The following is a 24,586-nucleotide window of genomic DNA, read 5'->3' on the forward strand; positions in this document are numbered from 1 at the left end:
ATTGTTTCTTGCCAAATGTAGCCTTCATGTCATACTCAGTTATCCTTTCCAATATCCTCAACAGCCTCTGGCTATAAATTTTAAAGCTTGATAATTATGGTAAATACCTTTTGAGAATAAATATGTAATTTTGTAAGATATGGATACTGCCATTATAACTCTTAATAGCAACTGATAATTTATGTCATTAAATCATTGCAAATTATGTTGTGCTATATTTTATCAACGATGCTTAAAAAACATAACAGAGTGATTAATATAACGTTGAAATGCGTGAATTTCGGGTCGTCTGCCTTAATGATTTACTTTTAATTTGTCAACTTTGGATACATCACACGCCATATCTGACGGTATTGTTCAGATAAAATACTACTATTTATTTCTCTCCTTGTGTTCGTACAAATATTGCTAACACACTTTTCTAGATAATATAAGTACAGGAAGACGTAGCATAAAACACTAAAAATTAGAAACGTAGAAGACAAGCGTTTTTATCCCAGTGGTGTTGATAAAAATACTTCTTTTTTGAACGGAGACTTTGTCACCCGTTTAAAGAAGCTGCTTGTGAAATGATCTTAGGTATGACGAAATGATTAGACCACCCGCCCTCCTCGTTACACAGATATCCAGCCAATTACAATCAAATAGATTACATCCTGTTCCTGTAAATTCGGGATTTCAACACCCCTGGAATCGTGTGCTGATGGAAAGTGCAATGTCGGCCACACTACTGTTTCACCAGCAGAAACCGGAAGATGATGTAAACACGAGAAACCTTGAACCAGGCGCTCCCAATAAAGCGTCTCGGACTGACCCATTCAACATCTTAATTCACAAACAAAGAACATTAATCTCCAGACCCAATTATTAAAATGTTGGACTGCCATAATGCGGCCTGAAGCTGAACTGTGGCGTAACGCCGTCTGGCCCCGATGTTCTGTTTTACGAAGGTCAGAGCCAGGAGCATTGTTAAGCAGATAGCATCTGCGCCTACCGCGAGCCTTTCTAATATTGATTCCATTCGTTGCAGCCGCTTGCCTCCCTGCAATTAATTACAGTCAAGGCGCGTTAAGCAATTTGTGTCGCTTCCCTGTTCCCATTTATTTACACTTGGTATCATCCCGTAGCCTAAGTGGTATTTAGCGCGGCAATTCTTTGTTCTCTCCAGTCATTATTGGATCACTGGTAGAAGAACGAAAATTTACCGTCTCAGAGAAAGGATGGCGAACAAATGCACCGTAACAGCTACGTGCCAGCTTTTTGCACTAAAACGAAGGAAAATCAAGAAAAGCCTATCAACTATATTAGACTCCAGTGAATCAGATCACGTTATAAGTTTCTGTGAGGTTTTATCTGAATAGAGCATCCGAACAAAATAATTATTTGATTATTTGTATGCAGCACTCTGGATCGATGTTCTCGCTGGATGTAACATTTACTTCAGAATGTAAAATCTTAACAGGCCTACGTTAGTTGGATGCATGGATAAAAAGCGAAACTTTCAGCAATCATTTTTCGAATAGCGCCATTTAAAAATTCAAACTGAGAAAACCGCAGCAATTATTAAGGCATAGAAGTAGTACTTAGGAGTACCAGAGTTCAACTTCAGGCCCACCAACCTATACTTAGGTTTTCCATTATAACTGAGGCAAATGCCGGAACAGTTTCTTGGAAAGACACAGTTTCTCTCCCCATCTATCCACACTCCGTTCTTTTGCTCCGTTTGTAATGGCATTTTCTTTAACGGGACGCCGTCTGGAGTGGCCGTGCGGTTCTAGGCTCTACAGTCTGGAACCGAGCGACCGCTACGGTCGCAGGTTCGAATCCTGCCTCGGGCATGGATGTGCGTGATGTCCTCAGGTTAGTTAGGTTTAATTAGTTCTAAGTTCTAGGCGACTGATGACCTCAGAAGTTAAGTCGCATAGTGCTCAGAGCCATTTAACGGGACATTAATGTCCAATCTTCGATTCCTCCTTTGAAAAATTTTAATGAAGCGTGCAGAAACTAGGTATACTACGATATGAACTAATCAGCAGCCTATTCTGAATAGAAAATGACACAAAAGTACGAACTATGATAAATGCTGCACTTACGCTAAATGGGAATTGTAATAATAATAACAACAACAATGACACAGAAACTGAACATAGGAAACGTTTTTCAGGTGAGTGGAATAAATATCATTATTGTAAAATCGTTATAATGACGTCGGTAAAATGTAATCCTTTAAGTTCACAAAGTGCAATAAGAATGCTGGAATAATATCAGGTTTCAAAATATGTTGCAGTATGCTGCAAATAGGCAATCCAGTCACATTAATGTGACCGCCACCTATGATCCATGCCAAAGCGCAATAACCTCTCAAAGACGGCAGGTGGCAGCACTATCATGGAGGGTATATGAAGTATATCTGGAGGGAGGTGGCTCCACATTCCTGTCCGTACCTTCCAGAACCTCACTGACTCTCCTCCTGATCTTCTCGAAGCGGTCCATCCCGCAGAAGACGATTGTTCAGGCTTTTGACAGGTGGTCACATTTTTGTGCCTGGACAGTGTAATGTAGTCGAGTTTCAGCAATGCATACTGCCTCTGATGGCATTGCCAACAGGGCACCGAGTCATCCCCTGGATGTGGCGTCATTCGGAGGCGGTATGGAGGAGCATCAGGTCATCACAAAATTCTGCTGGCCATTTTGAGTAGTTTCCCAGACCTGGAAGCCGTTACTTCTCATTCAAGCGGTTTCTAGAATGAGTGCGCTCCGTCCCACTCCTCCCAACGAGTATGGAATGAACGCGGTGCTTTCGTATAGCAGTGAGACACTCTGACAACTACGGCGGCGCATTGAATAATATAATACCCAGCTAATAGCAAGGAAAGAAACCTTATCTTCATAAATGTAGCCTCTCTGTAGTCTCTGGTAGTTGGTTGTAAAAGTAACCAAACCAACGCGTATTAATGAAGGTATTATCGTTTCTGGTATCAAACGAAATGCGTAACTGAATTCGTTTCTTGTTAGAAACGCACCAACCTGTTATGTCTCATAGAGAATCTTCGGCAGATATAGAAATTACTTCACGCGTGCCCCAGCGATTTCTTTTGGGACCTGCGCTATTCATATTGTTTCTGAATATCAATAGTAACCTCAGAGCATCTGCGGGTGATTCAGTCGCCTATAATGAACTACTATCTAAACATCTGCACAATTGTTCACTTCTATCATGACAAGTTTGTCAAACACCGATAAATTCAATTAACTTTTCGTGACTAAACAAATATCTACACCATAAAACGTAAAAACCTTGTATCATATGAATAAACACTCTTCCTAACCATCCTAGGATATAGACAGAGAGTATAGTACCACACCAAATACAGGGGTTCGACAAAAGTACGGAAAAACCACAAGAAAATCATGCTTGTATATAAATGCAGATGCTAGCCAGGCGTTTAAGTAGCGCCGTTGTATTTGACTACGAACGGCACCTTTGCAATGCCCTCAGTGCGTTGCAAGTATTAGTCGTGCTCAGAACAACCTTATGTGTAGTTGTGAGAGCCGTATCTCAGAATTAAATGAATTTCAATGTTGACACATTGTTGGTGCACATATGGTGGGTGCTTTCGTAACTAAAGTAGCCTACGTGTGTGGTGTTTCCAGGCACACCGTATCGAAGATTTATAGTACATACAAGGAAAGCAGAAAACTATCATCCGCGCGTACGAAAATGTGTGTTGAGTTGCGGACTGAAGTTGAAGGGGATTGTGACAAAAATAAGAGGATAACACATGCAAAAGTCGCTGCAGAACTGAATGTCACACTGAAGATCGCCGTCAGCACCGAAACAACACGAAAGGAGCTCCATAGATTAGAAATTGCATGGTGAATCGAATTCCAAAAGCCCACGTCAGTGATGAAATTGACAGTAACAGAAAAATGTGATACCGAAGCCATAAAACGTGGACTATGGAGAAAGGGAAGAAAGTCATTTGATCGGGTGAGTGTTGTTTCACAGTTTCCAACTTCTGGTCGAGTTCATACGTATGGCTTACGTCACCCCAAGCCGACGATGGAGACGGCTTGTTGCCAAGAGTGAAGCATGGCGCGAGTTTGGTAGTGATTTGGACAGGCATATCGTGAAATTCCATGAGCCCCGTGGTTATTCTGCAAGGTCACATTACTGCCGATGGTTATGTGACCATTCTGGCTGGTCAAGTCAGTCCCATTCAATATTTGTTTCCCAATGGTGGCGCTGTGTTCGAAGATGACGGACTCGTTTTTCACAAAGCTCGCTTCGTCCAGGACTGGTTTTAAGAGCACGAAGATGAGCTGTCGCATCTCCCGTGTCCACCAAAGTCACCAGATCCTAATATTATTGAGACTTTGTGGTCTACTTAGGAGCGAAGGATGCATGATCGCCATCATCGTTACCTGAACTTGCCACTATTTTGCAGGAAGAATTGTTTACGACTTGCTTGAAAACCATAGAAGACAAGTATATCAATTGACATGGGCTATCCTAAGAAAGGTACCACAAATACTCACATGTTTGTTTGACTCCATAGAGAGCATCACAGAAACGAAAATTAAATCTCGTATGGTGTCGTCGGCTGGGATGTCCCACATGTGAGTAAACAGCCTGCTGGAGGAAATGTTCCTCCTCCGCACACGTTGGCCACTTTCCTTGTTTATATGTGAGATACCAATAGTATGTGCGTTTGTAGCGTGTAACTGATTAGTGTATAGTTGAATATTATGTTTGTGTTATGGGTTGATAAGAGAAGCGAGAAGGTGAGTAGCACCAGGGGGACCACCGAGCAGTTTAATTTTTGCACACACTCCTTGGCATTTAAACCATGCAGTGACGAACTCACACTCATTTGTTTGACGATGATTTCTGGCCCAAACAACAAATGGCGTGTTAGACCCGAAATACGACTGACCTATGCCCCAGTTGTATACCTCGTTTACTTGAAAGGTGGGATAAGCAATAATATCTCAGCTATTAAAAGCCTCCAGTCGTGCTACGGCCTTTATTGCATCTTCAGGAATACCGCGCGATTGCAACAGTCACCCAACCATTACCATGATCAGCTGTATGTTTCTGCTCCAGTGTGAAGTTGAGAACACACCCGCAAAACAGGGACGGCCCTTGCTGAACAATTTGCGATCCTACATTACTATTCGAGATAACTTCTATATTGTCAATGGCCTTATAGACTGTCAGGGGAGAATGCGTAACTCTCCTCCTACAACGTGGAATCTCTGTTCGCCGTCCAGTGCTGTTGCATGCACAGCTGCACGACCACTGACGCCGTCTTCGCAGATTCATTACTTATATAGCAGCGGTTATCTCGAATCGCAACTTCCTGCTGCCGTCTTATCACTTCCTCCCGGAAGTCGAATAAAATCCCGCGCTGTTCTGAGTAAAACTAGAGCAGGAGATAGCGGTTTGAGATAACCGCTGCTATATAAGTAATGAATCTGCGAAAACGGCGTCAGTCGTCATGCAGCTGCGCATGCAAGAGCACTGGACGGCGAACAGAGATGCCACGCTATAGGAGGAGATTTAGGCGTTCTCGCCTGACGGTGTATAAGGCCATTGACAATATAAAAGTTATCTCGAGTAGTAATGTTGGATCGCAAGTTGTTCAGCAGACCTCCAAATCCAAAAAATCATCCTTGGAAAAGACCACCTATTAAATGAAGTCCATAACCCCACATTCCACAGTGACATCTGAAATCTGGTTTCGCAGGACTGAGCGGATCAGGTTATGGAAAGGGGCCAAGGTCAATTATTGTTAGTTACACAAGAACACACATAACTTTACTGCTCAAACCAATGCACAGTTTTCTCTTTAAAACAACGAAGATCAATACACGGCTGAGGGCCCAAGTAACTTCTCCAGAATAAGTTTGAATGATTGTTTTTAAAACACCAGGATTTAGAGTAGCGGCTGAAGGCCTTACTTAAGCAAAATTACAATATCTTCTCTGCTAAAGGCCGAAATAATAGTTCAGATAAGCTAAGAAAATTCTTTAAAAGCCAAGCATTTACAAATTCCGGCTAAAGACCACATTAAGAAAAATTCAAGGTAATTCTTCGGCTGAAAGCCCAATAAAAATTTTTCTTTACATAAAGATAAGCTTTTACGCAGTAAAACAGAAAACATCTTAAGAAAACTTGAAGTATCAAGGATAATTGAATACAACCTTAAGATAACATTTACAAAATGGTTCAAATGGCTCTGAGCACTATGGGAATTAACATCTGAGGTCACCAGTCCCCTACAACTTAGAACTACTTAAACCTAACTAACCTAAGGACATCACAGACATCCATGCCCGAGACAGGATTCGAACCTGCGACCGTAGTGGTCGCGCGGTTCCAGACTGTAGTGCCTAGAACCGCTCGGCCACCCCGGCCGGCTAACATTTACAAAACACGGCTGAGGGCTGTTTCAAGAATTCAAGATAATTAAAGAGAAACCTTACAGACAATGATTTACATATTAAAGCCGCAGATTCTGAAACAAACGCGGCTGAAGGCCTAAATACAGAGCAACAAGAATTTTCAACGAAACACGGCTGAAGGCCTAATCATAAAGTTGTTATGAAGTTCGGTTGAATGCCATATATTAATCATAAAACAGACAATATTGATACATGGCTGAAGGCCTGACACAGTATCTGCAACCAAATAAAATGACAATCACCAACAACAAGCAATGATGCTCAGAAGTGTTCCAAGGGTCGGCCTGGGGAGGAAACTCTAACCACAGTTTAGGTGAGACAGACAGCCACATGTAACACTAAACAATTTGGTTGCTACACGACCTACAGACGGCTGACGAACCAACCAACCGCCTAAACAGTTCCCTTCCACCCGTCCAACGGCACGACAACCAAAACTATCAGTGAAGACGAGGATCGCAGCAGGATTATGCCTTAATAATTGGCGTATAAACACAGTCAAGGCACAATAAACACTAAAAGAAAAAAGAGAACAACCAATCTGCCGAACTACACGCCGTGCCGGACAACATCAACACGGTGAGGCAAACACACTGCCACAAAACTACGCTAACGACCAGGGCAGGTAACCGGAACGTTAACTGCCACAAGGCAAAAGATACCACTGGTGTACTTCGTTAATAAATTATAATCATTTCAAAGGTTAAACACCATACAAGGAGAAGGCTGCAAAATTTTGCCGACTCCAACACACCATCACATTGCTACTTGCAGGGACAGCCCAGGATGCAACAACCAGCAATCAACGAAGAGATGTCACAGTAGTTGAGCCTTCGTGACAGGTTCGCTAATTACTCAACTCCAGTATGTAGGTGCTGTGGGCGACGAACCTAGCAGTTCTCGCAGTTAGAGCCACACAACTCCGACCGCGTGTGCACGCCGCCAGCAGCCCTGGCCTGATCACGCGCCGCAGAGACTTCCTCACTGCTCCGCCGCAACCGACCAACTGCCCCACACACACCATGACACGGAAATATAACTGCCACGCCAAGGAAGTTACGTCAGCGCTAGTACCGATAAATGTTGCTACTGCTACTGCCACTGACGGAGGCAAGAGAGCAACTCGTTCAGAAAGTAACTGAGGGAGGAATAAGACACTACTCGATGGTGACAAAATGCCCAAAAGGGAAAATGGCATTAGCGCGAGCCGACCACAGCTCAACCTCCTCTCCAAAATCCTCCACGTTCTCATTGGTCTCAAAGCCTCCTTAGCAACCCTCACCACCCACCACAGGCAAAACTACCATCCTACCCATCGTCCTCTCACCCTCTCCGAGATGATTACTGTGGTCGACCTCCTTAAATGAGGAAGCAGCATCTGAATTTAACACCCAACTTTGTTTAGGAGTCAGAGAAGCCGTTTGGATCAATAATGACCTCGGTCCCACTTACCTTGTCCGTGTTTTTATTGATTCTTCCTCCACCATAGATCATCTGCTGAAAGAGGGAGACCTGATGCACCACCACCGCCACGCAGTCGATCCGTCCAATTCCCATCCTCAGTCCTACTGCTGCTGAAAATGCCTCTGTTGCAGTGATCATCTCACTGACCAGAACAGCGCCTTACCTCATTTCTGCTCCTACTTGAAACACCTAACTCACCTATTCCCAGAAATGCATAGCCGTGGCCGAAACCTGAATTTGTCATGATCCATCTGACTGACAACGACAATTCACGCCAAAATTCTCCTCCGCCCACCTCTCACTTCTCACCGCTGAGCGTATCATCGCTCCTCCAAACATCCATCCTTGTTAATGTCCACATACAGTCCAACAAATCTCCTTTTCTTGCTTTTCCATCTCAGCAGTCAAGTCACCTACTTTCACAGTCAGGTCGACTTCGTCTTCACCTATCTCGACACCCTAGTCTAAACCCACTCTAGTTCTCACCCCCCAAAAACCACTCCCAGTCCCTTGTCAGGACGTGACAACATTACAAGTTGATATACCACAACATTCGTTCCACCCAAACAAATAAATCCTTCTTTATGCATACCCCTCCCCAACACGAAATCCACGTCGTCCTTTTAAATAAGACCTTCCTCCAACCGTATCGGATTACCCATATCTCTCCCTTTACCTTACACCAAACAGATAATCTACTTCTCCCGATCAGAAGTGGAGTTACTACCGTCCACCAAAAGAAGATCCCTGTTCAGCCACAACCCTTATACAAATCTCTCACTGAACACCTTATTGCCACCCTCTTCTTCAAAATCTTAACCGGTACTTGTGCCATCATCTACACATGACTAATCACCCCACCCCTGTGGCTTCCTTACCACATCGATCGTACCTTTACTATCTAAGTTATTGCTGCTGGCCTTAAACCTACAGCAGACCCCAATTGGTGACGTCAGTTTACGGAGCCCCTGCAATGTGACATTGTTCCCATACCAGGCACACCCGTCACAGCTCGATTTAACACCATTCCAGACGTCACGTAAGCTTCTTCCAACCTCCTTCGACGTCTCCCTTGAGCAGGCTTCGATCCTGTTCGACCTGATCAACTAACAGCTGTCATATCTATCTTCCCCAGTCTCTCTCCAAAGTTTGTCCAAGACTACTCCCTCCCCCAACCCCCCCCCCCACCCCCACCCCCGCCACCTGGAATTCAGAGGCTCTCAGATGGGAAGCCATTCACTCGTCTTCCCACAATCCTTAAATCCTCATGCCACGTTATTCCTTCAGCAGATCTTGTCGGAGGCTGTATCCAACCACATTCCTACTATCACCCCACCCTCCCCCAACAAGCTCTACTCCTCTTCTGGGGATACCAGGAACTTATTTAGATGATAGAAGCAAGCAAAAGCACTCTGGCGCTGGCGCCAGATGTGCACCACACTGAATACTACAATCTCCATTAACTCTTCTAAGAACTGGAAAACATTCCAGAGACTCACTGGCAGCGACGAAAAATCACCAAATAAACATCGGCTGATGAACGTGAGACACACGCCAACCAATTTGTCAACAAGTGGGCATGAAGGTCTTAATAATTTTGTGTCACTGGCAGTAATTCCATCCTTCACTACCATCTGACCCCTACTTGACAACCCAAGAGAAGCTGACCCCTATACATCATATCTCTATGACATCATCTCCGTTCTTGATGTCTCTTATTTTAATTACTCCATACTTCCAACAATCCGTGATCACACTGATACCATTGTCCCACCACTGGCTCCTGTGTTCCACTAATTGGACAACATACAACAAACAGAATTCAGCACATCTTTTACAGCACACGACTTACTTCACACTTCCCCTGGTGACGATCGCCTTACCTTTAGACACCTCAAAGAATACTCCCTCCCATTTCTCACCACACTTGCAGCCCTTTATAAGACGATCCTCTACACAACTTACTATGCTGGGAGTCATACTGGTTCGCATTCTAGTGGATTCCCATCACAGTCTACAATAGTTACCCATCAACGGGTTCGGGAGCGACTGGTGAGATGGTGCGACTGATGGTGTGACTTGCCTGCCTGAGAGGCATTCATTCTGCTTTGGCGTTCGGGCGTGAGCAGATGGAGAATGCAGCGCCTGCCGATCGCTACGTGGCGGCCTTGTCCTACCAAGAAGAAGAGGATGTGCTGGTAGGATTCTGTTCTGCAGAAATACGTGGTTCTGCTAGGACACCGACTTTAGTCAGGCAGAGGTTCAACGAACTGAAGAACTTTCTGCTGCTAACTGAATCTCATTCGTCGACTGCCATCATCGGAGGAACTAAATTTGGTGAGCCTGTTTCTGAACATTTGCACCTGACGTTTCTGCGCGCTGCAAATAATGCTTGTTGAGATTCTTTCTGGCCAGTTTTGGTTGGGGTGTTAAGCCCCGCGAAGTTGCTGCAACGACCATTGCTAATATTGTATCTAGTGCTTCGGACTGCCTTGCTTCTGGTTATAATAGATGAATGTGAATTTTTTTTAGTGGCGCCTTTTCCGTGTTTTGGAGCTTGACAAACTCATTAACTTTACCTTGTGTGTTTCTTAAAGTTTTAAACTTTTATATTACTAATGTTGTGGGTGTTTTGGGTATTTACAAACTCGTTAATTTTACCCAGTGTTTCCTCTGAAAATTGAAATGCTATTTTATAAAATTTTGCTGAGTGTTTTCGATTTTAACCTTGTAATGTAGTTAATTTGTTGGGTGTTTTCCGCAAAATCAGTCACCCATAAATTGTATCAGTCGAGATAAATGACTTTGTTAATGTTTATCGATCTATTATTAATTTTAGGTGCTTCTGGGGCTTAAGATGGTCGCCCTGTTTATAATGTGCAAAGTCGTTATGCTTAGATTGTAATTAATTGTTTGTTTGAATGTTATAGTACGTCTGTTTACTGCGCGAGCAGAGTGTACATTTATTGCTGGTGACTACGGCCGGCTCCTAGTCGCATGGATTTTCCAACCTACACTGACAGTTTTGGCGCCTGTTTGGCACCTTGCGTTTTGATAATAAACCTTTCGGCACCTACCTGTGTTTCTTATTTAATTAATTCAATGCTAGTCTAAGTAAATAACATTTTGGTTTCTTTTGTGGAATTATGTTTTTTTGTGGCCTGACAACTTCTGTCCCCAGGTCCTCCTCCCTACCTCAGGTCATCGTCCTTACATTTCCTCCTCAATTGTAGAAAGCCTCAAGAACCTTACTTTTCTTAAAACCACGCAAATCCCCTACCGGCACTTCCTCTTACTTCCCGTCAGCCTCAACTAAGATTTCAACAAGGTCTCTGGATCTATCCTTTCCTGACACATCCATCAACATCCAAACCACGACTGCCTCCTTCCTGTTAGCCGGTGTGCTTCTGTTTCAACTTCTCTACCTCACTCATCTTCCATACCACAATCTGAACATACGGAAAACGCTGTTTTTGTCTTCCTTGAGATTGAGGAAGTGGGTGGCCGTGTATGGTACTTCGGTCTCCTTTACAGACTCCAGACCTAAGTCTTCAAATTAACTATGTCCGCCTTACAGCATCGTATCAAGTCGCCAACCTTTTATCACAATTAACAATACTAATTCCCATATCTTTCATCCCACTTCAGGTGTGTGCCAAGGTGCTGTCCTCTCCTTTATTCCCCCTTCACTGCCGATAAGCCCAAACCAACTCTACTTCACGAGGCTGATGACACCACTTTCCTCTACCCTACAGTCCGTCCGCCCCCGTAGCTGAGTGGCTAGTGCGATGGAATTTCAATACTAAGGGCCCGGCTTCGATTCCCGGCTGGTTCAAATGGTTCAAATGGCTCTGAACGCTATGGGACTTAACATCTCAGGTCACCAATCCCCTAGAACTTAGAACTACTTAAACCTAACTAACCTAAGGACATCACACACATCCATGCCCGAGGCAGGATTCGAACCCGCGACCGTAGCGTTCCCGGCTGGGTGGGAGATTTTCTCTCCTGAGGAACTGGGTGTTGGGTTGTCCTATTCATCGCCATCTCATCCCCATCGACGCGCAAGTTGCCGAAGCGGCATCAAATCGAAAGACTTTCACCCGGTGAACGGCCTACCCTACGGGAGGCCCTAGTCACACGACGACCCTACAGTCCAGAAATCCCAACGGTCCCTCCAAATCCCTCTGAAACAGTTTAGCTAGTGGCGCAACCAGTGGCTCCTCAATATCAACCTTTACAAAATCCAGGCAATAATTATAGTACGAACCACCCACAGCTTCGCACTCCACGACTTGTACCTCACTATTTACAACAGTTCTATCTGATTAATTCACGAAAATATCTTGGACTAAACCACTAATTAACAAGGAAATCCCATCTACTAACCATTCAACACAAAAAGCTCACAACAGGCTAAAATTCATAAAGAAAACTGGCTGAACTTGGTGTTTGCACCCCTCCTCTATTTTCCACGTTCTATCAGTCGCTTCAAATCCTTGTTTGTCATGCAATCCGCTTTGGTTTCCGCGGGGCATATCCGACTCGGCCAGCAAACTAGATACCAGTAACATATTTTTTTCCCCTCTGATCATCTGCTGCACTTTTACAAACACATCCTAGAGTCCGTACACCTACACAATCCACATCCTCGTCCATACAATGAAATCGCCACGATATATATCTGTCTTTCTTCTTCTTCTTTTTCTTGAGGGTTATCTGCGCTTGGTGCCGCTTCTCCGCCACTTCTTGTATCTTTACTTTTCTCAATGTTCATATTCCTTACTTCCCCTGCCTTCTCTACGTCATTTTGCCAGTTGCCTCGAGGGCGACCCCTTTTCTTACACTGTGGTGGTACCCATCGTAGTACCCTTTTTGGACTTCTGGGTTTATTCATTCTGTTTACACTGCCAAACCACATCACTTGTTTTTATTGGATGCCGTTACACATATTCATATCCATTTTCTTCATTCGTTGGGTTATGTAATTTCTTATCCTATCCATCCTAGCATAGCTTGAGCTTCATTTCAAGTAATACATCTCAGTGGCTAATAGTTTATTCTTATTTATTTTCCTTAAGTCTCAGTCTCCTGCTCCGTAAAATACTATAATCTGCACTATAGTCTCATACATTCTCTTGTTAGTTGTTTTTATTTTATTTTGTTCCACAGAACAGATCTCATAGCCCTTGTTACAGCTCGTCCTTTATTAATTTGATTAGTTATTTCACCAGTACTTGTGCCCTGTTTCTTAAATAATACCTCAAGACATTTTGCCTTCCCCACACCTAAAATTAAAATTACGTCTCCTGTCAGTATCAGTTAATGGCCACTTGGAACGGCTTCTATAGTCTCTATTAGCATGTGTTCAATATCATATTTTTTCTTCAACGGCGAGTCTTCAGTAGAGGCATAAACTCACTCTGTCACTACATTCGTGGCTCTAGCTCTCAGATTGAGCTTTTCAACCTTTCATTATCTGCTTCCCAAGAGGTTACAAAAAAATGGCTCTGAGCACTATGGGGCTCAACATCTGTGGTCATCAGTCCCCTAGAACTTAGAACTACTTAAACCTAACTAACCTAAGGACATCACATACATCCATGCCCGAGGCAGGATTCGGACCTGCGACCGTAGCAGTCTCGCGGTTCCGGACTGAGCGCCTAGAACCGCTAGACCACCGCGGCCGGCCCAAGACGTTACACATTTTGACCATTATTTTATTTAGAATAATGAAAACTCCTGCTACAGCCCTATCACTTTTTCCCACTCTTCTAAAATAATGTGCGAACTCCAGCAGACATTCACAATCAGTACCATTCTTTTCTGTTTCAGAGAGCTCAAGTACATCAATGTTGTGCTGTCTTACATGCATTAGAACTTCCTTGTTTATCGCCGATGCCCTACACATTGCAGATAGCAAAATGCTGAGTCTATTTCTTTTCGTTTATCTTGTGGAATTCCATTAAGACCATCTGTGTCATGTTACTGGGTATTTTAAATTGCATGTCATAACCTCCAGTCCGGAGGACCAGGATTTGTGATCATGGTTTTCTTCCCCTATGAAGACAGGATTCATCACTCCTCAGAGTACCTCCTACTCTTTGATGAAGAAGATGGGAAAGAGAGTGAGTTACTTAGATCATCCATCGCTTCTTGCAGATAAGGAAAGGAAACGGAATGACAGATCGTTGCACAACACCCTTCGCGTGGCTCCTTCGTACTATAATTCCCCACCTACGCCTTCCACATCGACGTCCCCCTTCCCTCTCCTCAACCTGTGTCTCTCTATCCATCACTTCGCCTTCTGATACCAAGGCCTTTCCCAACCAGCGAACTCCTTCTTCCTCCCCGTCTTCTCACTGTCCGCCCAAAGATATTTCTTCATATCTGTTGACACTACCTACAGCGTATTTCTTTAAAACAACACCCTCCCTCCTTAAAAAACACCCGATGTTTTCCTCTCCCCACAACCATTTTCCTCAAATACTGGTCCTTCATCATTTCAGTGAATATGCAGTGCTCCTTTTAATGTAGGTCACTCTCCAGTTCAACGTGTTTTAATTGTGTATTTACTTTTTCTTTTTTCTTTTTCTATTAGACATTTCGATTTGAATTTTTAAGAAGAGCAATATTTTATATAACTTGCGTTGTTCAATTCATCACATTATATATCTTAAAAACGGTTTTAATTTTGATTCCTCGGAATCTTGTTGTCATGGAAAAAAACGAAACTTATTGAGAGGAATCTGTTGAATCACTCTTACACATTTTTCTGTCTGCTCATTTGCTTTGCCACTCGTTACCTGCTTGCTAAGGTAGCAACGCCCGAAGCGCGTGTTGTTGTAATAATAATGTCAGATCGCTTCCAGTCAACAACTTTTTCCTCAGCCACCTATTCAGCATTCTGCAGACTGTACATATTCCGGAAGGAAGTTTGTCATTGTATTCTACATATAGTGGGGGTGAGCGAAGTGAAATTAAAAGATGATAAACATTTCTAGTTAGATGAAATGACCTAATCAATGAAGAGAAGAAGAAGAACGAGAAGAAGAAGAAGAAGAAGATGAGAAGAAACTGAAGCAGACGTGGAGATACCGGAAAAGTCCATTTGGATTATGCCATGGTCAGACACAGATTCCGATTTTAAGTAGTACCCTGGACCAGATATAGACTGAGACCAAAATTTAGTAATGTATTCCTTTTTCTTATCGTATACCTCAGGTCATATCTATCTTCTGCTAGTACAATCTGCTCATCTAAAAATACAGGCTAAATACTGATAGCCGGTCGGGGTGGCCGAGCGGTTCTAGGCGCTACAGTCTGGAACCGCGCGACCGCTACTATCGCAGGTTCGAAACCTGCCTCGGACATGGATGTGTGTGATGTCCTTAGGTTAGTTAGGTTTAAGTAGTTCTAAGTTCTAGGGGACTGATGACCTCAGAAGTTAAGTCCCATAGTGCTCAGAACCATTTGAACCATTTTTTAATACTGATACAGAAATTTTTGAAAGGGCCTTTTCCATATTAGTTATGAACGGTACCAGACTCTATATTCATACGTATATCTCTCACTGTATGGTAGGGGCTTTATTTCAAAGATTTTAAATGTGTTTCTGCGACTTCGTTACAGTGCTGTCATTTTTGGAAAAATTGAAAATTTGTGGTAAGGTCGAATGGGACCAAACTGTTGCCTAAGCAACTGAGTATTTTACTGGGTACTTTAGCTGGTTTTCTTTTTGTATCGCTGGGGAGCAGGCCCATCGCACAACCCCCAATCTGGTGGAAGCGGCAACCAAATGCCTACTCGAGTTAGTGTATAGAACCTATGAGACCGTTGACATATCAGACTTTCGTAAAAATATCATCCATTAAATTCCTAACAAAGCAGGAACAGATCACTGCGAGGAATATCGCACAGCCAGACAGCTTATTCATCGAAGTTTCCGACAAGAATAATATCAGACCAATGGAAAAGAAAATTGAGGATCAGTTAGATGATGATATAGTTTGGCTTTAAGAAAGGTCAAGACATTAAGAAGCAGATTTGAAGTTGCACTTGATAATGGAAGCAAGACTAAGGAAAAGTGAAGACACGCTCATAGGGTCTGTTGACCTAGAAAAAGAGTTAGACAATGTAAAATGATGCAGTGTATTCGAAATTCTGAGAGACATAGAACTAAGATATTGCGCAAGACGGGTAATATACTCGTACAGGAGGGAAGAATGAGGTAGGAAGACCTAGGAGAAAGTGCTCTGATTAAAAAGGGTGTAAATGGAGATACAATCTGTCGCCCCAAACTGTTCAGTCTACATATTGAAGAACCAATGACGGAACTAAAAGAAAGGTTATAGAGTGCGTTTAAAATTCACGTTGATAAGATATCAAAAAGATTCGCTGATGGCATTTCTATCCTCAGTGAAAGTGAAGAAAAACTACAGTATGTGTTCAATGGAATGAAGAGTCTCATGACTACAGAATATGGAATAAGAGTAAATTGAAGAACGCCGAAAGTAATGAGAAGTGGCAGAAATGAGAAAAGCAAGAAACTTAACATCGAAGTTGGTGATATCAGTTTAGAAGAAGATAAGAACCATAGCCAAATAACCCACGACACACGAATCTAGGAGGACATAAAAAAGAGACAAGCACAGGCCAGAAGGACATTCCCGGTCGAAAAGAGGTCTACTGGTATTAAACATAGGTCTTAATTTAAGAAGAAATTTCGAAGACTACGATTGGAGAACAGTATTGTGTAGCAGGGAGCCGGCCGCGGTGGCCGACCGGTTCTAGGCGCTTCAGTCCGGAACCGCGTGACTGCAGGTTCGAATCCTGCCTCGGGCATGGATGTGTGTGATGTCGTTAGGTTAGTTAGGTTTAAGTAGTTCTAAGTTCTAGGGGACTGATGACCTCAGATATTAAGTCCCATAGTGCTCAGAGCCATTTGAACTGTTTTTGAACTTAACTCAAATCCAAGACGGTTGATTTCAAGATGGCCGCCGCTGTCGCCATAGCTCCTACATGTTGCGCCCCCACCGACAGACACCCCATGCCAGATGCCATTATAATTCCTCACACCGTTCGAATCTTTTAGGTGTGTTCCAGATTTTTGGTACATAATTCAAGAGCTACCGCTATTGTACTGTTGTACCTATTGTTGAAGACGTTTGATTCAGTAGCAGATTTAAATTTCACTAATTATTTCTTTATAGTCTGCACAATTCGAATGATGCAACGCAATGCCTTTTCATTTACGTCAGAATACATATTACTTACACTTTCAAAGACTGTTTTCCTCGTCTGTATTACCTGATCTCTTTATAGGCTGTGAATGTTAGTTTACGTGTAAGATGTGATTGTCCTAACATATAAGTGAAGGGTATTCTCTCTCTCATTTTCATGGGTGACTATTACTTTCGCAGAAGCAACACAGGCTGCCGACGACTTAACCTTGCTCCAGATTAACAACGCTTTCTCACAAGTGCGGCCATGTCTGCAACGGGCGTAAGCACATAACACGCGCAATTTGTAACTGCCCCATTACAGTGTGAATGTTTAGCCTCATTGAGGCGACGGACCCTGTGGTTTTGCCTTGCACGCAGTTTCAAGAATGTACTAATGGTTACGAAAACATTAATTTCTGTCTGAAGAAATGTCACAATTAGAACACGCAGTTATACTGTTTCTTTTGGTACGTTTAGTCACAGCAGGAAAGATTAAGCACTGCGAATGCTCGCAGACGACCTTCGTGTTTCGTCACTCTCACAATGAAATTCTAACTGTGAGTGAGGGGAACTGACGATTAACTTTCCTTTTTTAATTTTCATAACGTCATAGGCTCGGGTTATGGCGAAAGCGCGTGATGTCTGCGCACTTCTTGCTTTGAAAAAAAATCTGTAATGACTGCAAGATCTCATACATCATGTTCAGTATTTGTTAAAACTACAAAAAAAGGAGCCATGGCAAAGGTTTTAATTTCTTACACCTTTGAAATATTTGAAAGCGGTTAAACGAATAATGTAAAAGATATATTCCTCATTTTCTTAAATCGAGGAAACATTATAAAATATAGGTTGACAACTTCTTTTGGAATAATATCTCGTAGTTTATTGCAGTTACTTCCGCAATGTCTTCTTGGAAACTTCTAAAAGTTCCCGACATCTGTTCACGATTCTAGCTATACATTTCCCTGGTTATGAACGTATTCGATTACTGTGTAATAATCGTAGAAACAATATTCTGTAAGTAAGAGAGCTTGTGGTATAGCTGAACATCAGAGGCTGTCACATTGCTGCTCTTCCCGCCTTAGCGAATACATATGAGAAGACGGCGTAATTATACTTGAGGCGCGTAAGTGCAGTTCATTTATGTTTACCTACTTAATTTGTATATTGGCACATTTGTTCATTTAAGAATGTTTTCTTTGTTTCATGCTGAGACGAAGGGTTGGGTTGGGTTGTTTGGGGGGAAGAGACCAAACAGCGGATTGTGGATGAACGGGGAGGGAAGTCGGCCGTGCCCTTCCGAAGGAACCATCCCGGAATTTGCCTGGAGTGCTTTAGGGAAATCATGGAAAACCTAAATCAGGATGGCCGGAAGCGGGATTGAGCCGTCGTCCTCCCTGAGACGAAGATTGACGCAATACGCCGACGGCAGAACCTTCGCTTCTGCCGCTGGGGTTGCTGAGCCGGCCACCGCTACAAGTGAAGCGACGGACAGCGGTAGCGAGGAGATCTTGCCGGTTACTGTTGCGAATCTCTGCTTTTACTGGGTGTCAGTTGACGCTATTATAAGAAGAATTGAAAGAAAATCTATGCGTATCTGTAATGAAATTTTAGTGATGTAGTAGTGAGTCTGCTGTTGTCTGCTGTTAACGGCGTACATGCTAACATAGGCCTTTGTAATTAAGAACGCAATAAACATGAAAAGAGTTGAATGTTAATTTTAAGGAGTACTTACTTATGAAGTAAAGAAGTAGCTTATTTACAGAGAAATTGTGAACAACAGATTATATGACTGTTTATATATTCAAGCACTACAAGAATGTTTCTGCATCGTGAAAATAGGTTGAGATTAAGATCGCAGTCTGAGATAATTAAATCTTGGAACGAATTTAATCAATGCCCAGCATCTTTGAGTTGTTGTCGACGGAATTGCAGTTTCTAGAGAACAAGTCAATGGTTTTTTTCCAATTAAGTCTCATCCTGATACAAAGAAATATTTCACTATTATAGCCGCGACGTCTAGGGCGCCTTAACACTGTTCGCGCGGCTCCCCCCCCCCCGTAGGAGGTTCGAGTCCTCCCTCGGGCACGGGTGTGTGTGTTGTCCTTACCATATGTTGCTTTAAGTTAGATTAAGTAGTGCGTTAGCCTAGGGACCGATCACCTCAGCAGTTTGGTCCAACAGGAACAAATTTCCAAATTTTTCCACTATAATACTTCAAGGATTTGATGTGTCTTATTTGATGTGGCTTACGCTCTAGTTAAATGAAATCCTAGCACAGTAGAAGTGATTAACTGCCAACCTGTCTAAACACAGTTCTTCGGATCAGAAGCATTGCACCGCAAGGCATCAAATCCACGTTTATCCGGCCGAATACACTTCATAAATGTTCTGTCTCTCTAATTATTGTTTTAAAAAAATGACTGTCTTAGGCTTCAAAAATAATTTGCATTGCCTGATATACAGAGTATTAATTAATAAGTGGGAAACCTCCAGAAAGTTCCGATCGGTCGCTAAATGGGAACCACAGTGAAAATCGAAAACATTTTAATTGCAAGAGCTAGCTACACTTTCCAGATACTTCTCTACATAGTCGCCACTCCGACATAGACATTTGTCGGAGTGTTATACCAAATTACACCATCGTGCTTTCCGACAATTCTCTATGATGGTCTACAGCGCGTAGCCTTCGCCCAAGTGTTCTCTTCTTATCCAGCGTTTCATGTGAACAGAGATGATATTCAGGACGAGCCACTTAGGGCTGTGTTGTGGATGATCGGACACTTCCCCTCGAAAAGGCTGCAGAAGCGTCTTCACTGCCCCTGCAGAGTGCGGCTGAGAATTGACGTGAAGAAGGAAGTGCGTGGCAGTTGCGTTAGGTGGGCTGCTTTTGTTAAGGCGAAGTCTCTCAGCGGGCCCTCCTACTTGGCGGGAGACATCGTTGTTCTAGGCATCTTTATTAGCTCACGGTACGCTCACAACTGAAAAGAGCATCTTGATGTGACCGATGATCATACTAGAGACATTACCCAACACATCTGTGCAGAGCTTCATCGGGTTTCCACTGTGGTGTCCATTTTGCGACCGATCGCAACTTACTTTCTGGATAACCCTCGTATACACCTGAAAATATGGTCAATTTTTTTATTACGTTAACTACAGACACTTCTTTTTGCTTTTACATGTTTGCTACGTTTCTGTATTTTTGTTTTCAAATTTTCAGCTTGGTTAAAATTTTTTTTTTTTTAAATGTTGGCTTCTGATGGCTAAATGAAATGCTCAAAGCGTCTACCATTAGCTCTAGCACATGCTTGTAAACACCACATCATGGATTACCTTATTGATGCCCATATTCCAGGTGTCTCCCATATCTGCTGACATCCTTCTTGAACATGCTGGTGAAGAATGTCATAATTCGCATCAGGTCTTGAATACACTTTGTGCTTTAAATGTTCCCAAAAGTAAAAATCCAGAAGAGTGATATCAGGAGATCGAGCAGGACGAGAGGTTTCAGTTCCACGACTTATCCACTTATTTCGGAACTGCTGATTTCAAACCGCTCTTGCCTGCAGAACTAAATGAGGCGGTGTCCCATCGTACGTTGTGCATAGTGCAAGACATTAAACGTTCCATTGCATGATACTCCATTCATTGTTCCATAGAAAATGAAACGTCCAGTTAATCTGCCTCTACTTACACCAGTCCACACATTAATGCTACACTATTCTTGATGTATTGTTACCAAAACCGCAAAAGTATTTCTCATCCGCCCATTCATGAGTGTTGTGAAAATTCTACACTCCATGGCTAATAAACATTGCTTCATCAATGAACAGTACGGTGGACAGAAAATGTTGGTGCTGGGCACACTTCCGCAGTAACAAATAATGAATAAAGAAGTTTCTCTCGTAACACTTTCCACACTCTCACAAGACCCAATTCTCAGTTTCTGATATTTCTGTGGTACAGCTGCCATTTTTGTTGTCAGTGTAATGAAGTACTCGATCTTCTAAGACAGGTGTTTCAAAAGTATTTGGTCTTCCACAGTGAAACGACCCTTTCTCAAAAGAGCCTGTCTCCATAAGACGTTCATGTATTTCTTGAAAAGATTTTTTGTTCAGTAAGTGACTATTAGGACGTTTTTTAGCATATAAATGCCTTGCTTTAGATACATTGTAATTTACAGGTCTACTCATTATGTGTGCGGAAGCCAACTGCTGGTCACATTACATTTTAGCTATATATGTACAGTACACACCACTCCAATAAGATTACGGCCGAACAGGCGTCATGACCCTGACTCAAGATCAAACCCAACACGTCGTTCCCCAGCTGAGGTCGCTATCACAGGGGCTTGTTCGATTTCATCCCCATCGGAAATAACATATTCGATTCCTAGTGGTGAAAGTACGTTCAGTACGCACTAAAAATTGCTAGAAACACTGTAGTGTAAGCTTCCACTACTGATTGTATTCTCAATACTAAAACGTTCTGTTTGTGTACTGGTACCACGACAGCTAAGGTAAACGTAAGCAGGCTTTGCTTAACACTTCTCTAAACAAGCACAAGAAAACATCTGAGAAGAAAAAGATACCTTTAGATCCCAGCTGGGAATTTGAAAAACAAAAATACAGAAACGGAGCAAATATGTAACAATAAAAGGAGTCTCTAAGAGAATAATGTATATGCTTTCTGCTTCTTTTTTAGTCCCCTATCCATTCTCCAGATAGGTTCCCAGCATATTATGTAATAACGTGTCAAAAACTTAGAAAGAAAAAGCACGAAAATGAAGTAAAATCTATTCAAAAATGTGTGTGAAATCTTATGGGACTTAACTGCTAAGGTCATCAGTCCCTAAGCTTACACACTACTTAACCTAAATTATCCTAAGGACAAACACACACACCCATGCCCGAGGGAGGACTCGAACCTCCGCCAGAATCAGCCGCACAGTCCATGACTGCAGCGCCTAGACCGCTCGGCTAATCCTGCGCGGCGTAAAATGTATTGTACTGCTCAATAACCTCAGTATTATTCGATCGGTTTTTGCTGTACTCGTCACTGACGCTTTCTTCAATGAATCAGTCCAGAGAAAAAGTCATTAAGAAAACGTCTTCTCAGTAACGCTCGCACCATAAACGCTTATTATCCACATAATGAGACTCTTTGCAATTAATAATTCTGACGTTCGAATTAAGATTACTTCTGAGAGCAAACGATTCACTTGCTTCATACTTGTATGAGACGTACTCTCATAGTTGGCACAACAAGATGCTAACGCATTTATTACACAACGGAAACTTTATGATTTACGATTCACGTGTCTACAACTGAAAAACATGTTTGTTTCGTTTTGCTTTTATCCTCAGGACATTTGTAATAACATGGAACACCACTTTGACAGTAAGTACGCGATTATAAAGCATAACATTCACGAGTGCGTGCAGATACAAATCTATTGACTGTGAGCTACTCGCACGCCATGAAGTCAACATGGTCTGTCGTAGTATTTTAACGAATAAAAGCCTGCGAACGCTTAATAAGTTGGCGAATGCTTCAGTGTCCTTAGTTGTTCTTGTCAATAAGCCATCACCTAAATATAAGCGGCTAGACAGGCCGTACACTTGTCAGACATTAGCTCCATCTTAAACACGAAATATGTTTCCTTGGCTTGTGTTTCTTACTAGGTGAGTACCTGGCGTTGCCTGGGTATATATTTATTCCAATCTTCTATGGTTCCATCTCTTTCTTCCCTCTCTCTCCGTCCGTTTCTTCTGCCTCCTCTCTGTCCACTTCTTCTACCCCCCTCCTTATCTGCTCCTGCCCCTCTGTCCATCTGATCCTGCTCCCTTGGTCCATCTGTTTCTTCTTCCTCTGTCCATCTCGTCCTCGCCCCTAAGTTCGTCTCCTCCTTCCCTGTCTCTTTACCCATCTGCTGTTGTCCCTCTCTCTATCCATCTGCTGCTCCCCCCTCTCTGTCCATCTCTCTTCCCCCTCTCTTCCCGTCATCCCCTCTCTCTTTGTCGTTCTCCCCCCCCCCTCCAGCCTGTTGTCATTCCTCCTCCTCCTGCTGTTCATCTCCTCCCCCATACTCTCTCTCCATCCCACCTTCCCTCCCACGTTCCATCTCCTCCTATTTCCCTGTACATTACCTCTGTTCATCTCTTCCACCCCACTCCCTATCCATCTTCTCCTCCACTACCCCTGTCCATTTGTGCCCCCCCCCTCTTATTGTGTTCATCTTCTCGTCCACCTCTCACTGCCCATTTCTTCCTCCCCCTGTCTTAGTCCATCTCTACCTCTTTCCTTTAGCTCCTCTTCTCCCCCACCTGTGTCAATCTTCTTCTTGTCCGGTTCCCTATACATTTCCCCCACCTCCTCTTTCTCCATCTCCTCCTCTGCCTGTCTGTCTCTATATCCTACTTCCGCCTCTCAGTCTGTCCATATCTTCCTTCTCTCTTCTCGCTCCAAGTTATCACCCCTATCCTTTTAGGAAGTTGCTAGTTCTTACGGCCACAACTTTTCACCCATGGCTTTTGACCAGGAACACACATGTCACATATATTTCACACAAATTTAACGTATTTAAAACATATTTCACCTGTATTTATATAAAAAATCGCAGTACAGTTCAGTTTTCAGGCAGATCAACGTTTATTATGTCCTATCTCCTCAACTACCTGTCCCAAGATCATATAATTTTCCAGTGGTGTATGTGGATATTGTCTGCGAAATGTGTTGTGAACAGAGTTAGTAGTAAAGAAGTAATAAATTAAAACGTCTGGCATGATGCGTCAGTTTGTCATGCACGTCAGTATTTGACGTCATATCTCTCTGGATTATGAGTCGTACAATGATATATTTTTGTGTGTATATTCAGTGGTATATGTGAATGCTGCCTGGAAAATAAGTTGCGAATACTGCTAATAGTAAAGAAGTAATAAATTAAAATGGCATGCCCGATGCGGCAGTCTTACGATACAAACTGCGAAAATGTAGTAAGCGAAAACTGTTCTTCTTTTCTCTTTCCGTGGGAGTTGTCAGAAAGAAAGTTTTGAAATTACATGTAAAGTCTGTCACAAAGTCACATAGTGCTCTGTTTCTCAAAAACTATGCTACTTTTTCAGTCTCGCCCCCAAGCTTTCGATAGGTAGGTGGGTCTCTTCATCTGAGAGTAGCACTTGCAACCTACGTCCTTAATTATTTGCTGGATGTATTCCAATCGCTGGTTTCCTCTACAGTTTACTCCCAACAGATCCCTCTAGTACTATGGAAGATGTCCCATGATGTCTTTACAGATGTCCTACCATCCTGTCCCTTCCTCTTGTCAGTGTTTTCCATTATACCCTTCTTCGCCGATTCTCAGGAGAACCACCTCATTCGTAACCTTACCTTAGCATCCCACCTAATTTTCAACATTCTTCTGTAGA

This window comes from Schistocerca serialis, chromosome 2 (assembly GCF_023864345.2).
Source record: "Schistocerca serialis cubense isolate TAMUIC-IGC-003099 chromosome 2, iqSchSeri2.2, whole genome shotgun sequence".
NCBI lineage: Eukaryota > Metazoa > Arthropoda > Insecta > Orthoptera > Acrididae > Schistocerca > Schistocerca serialis.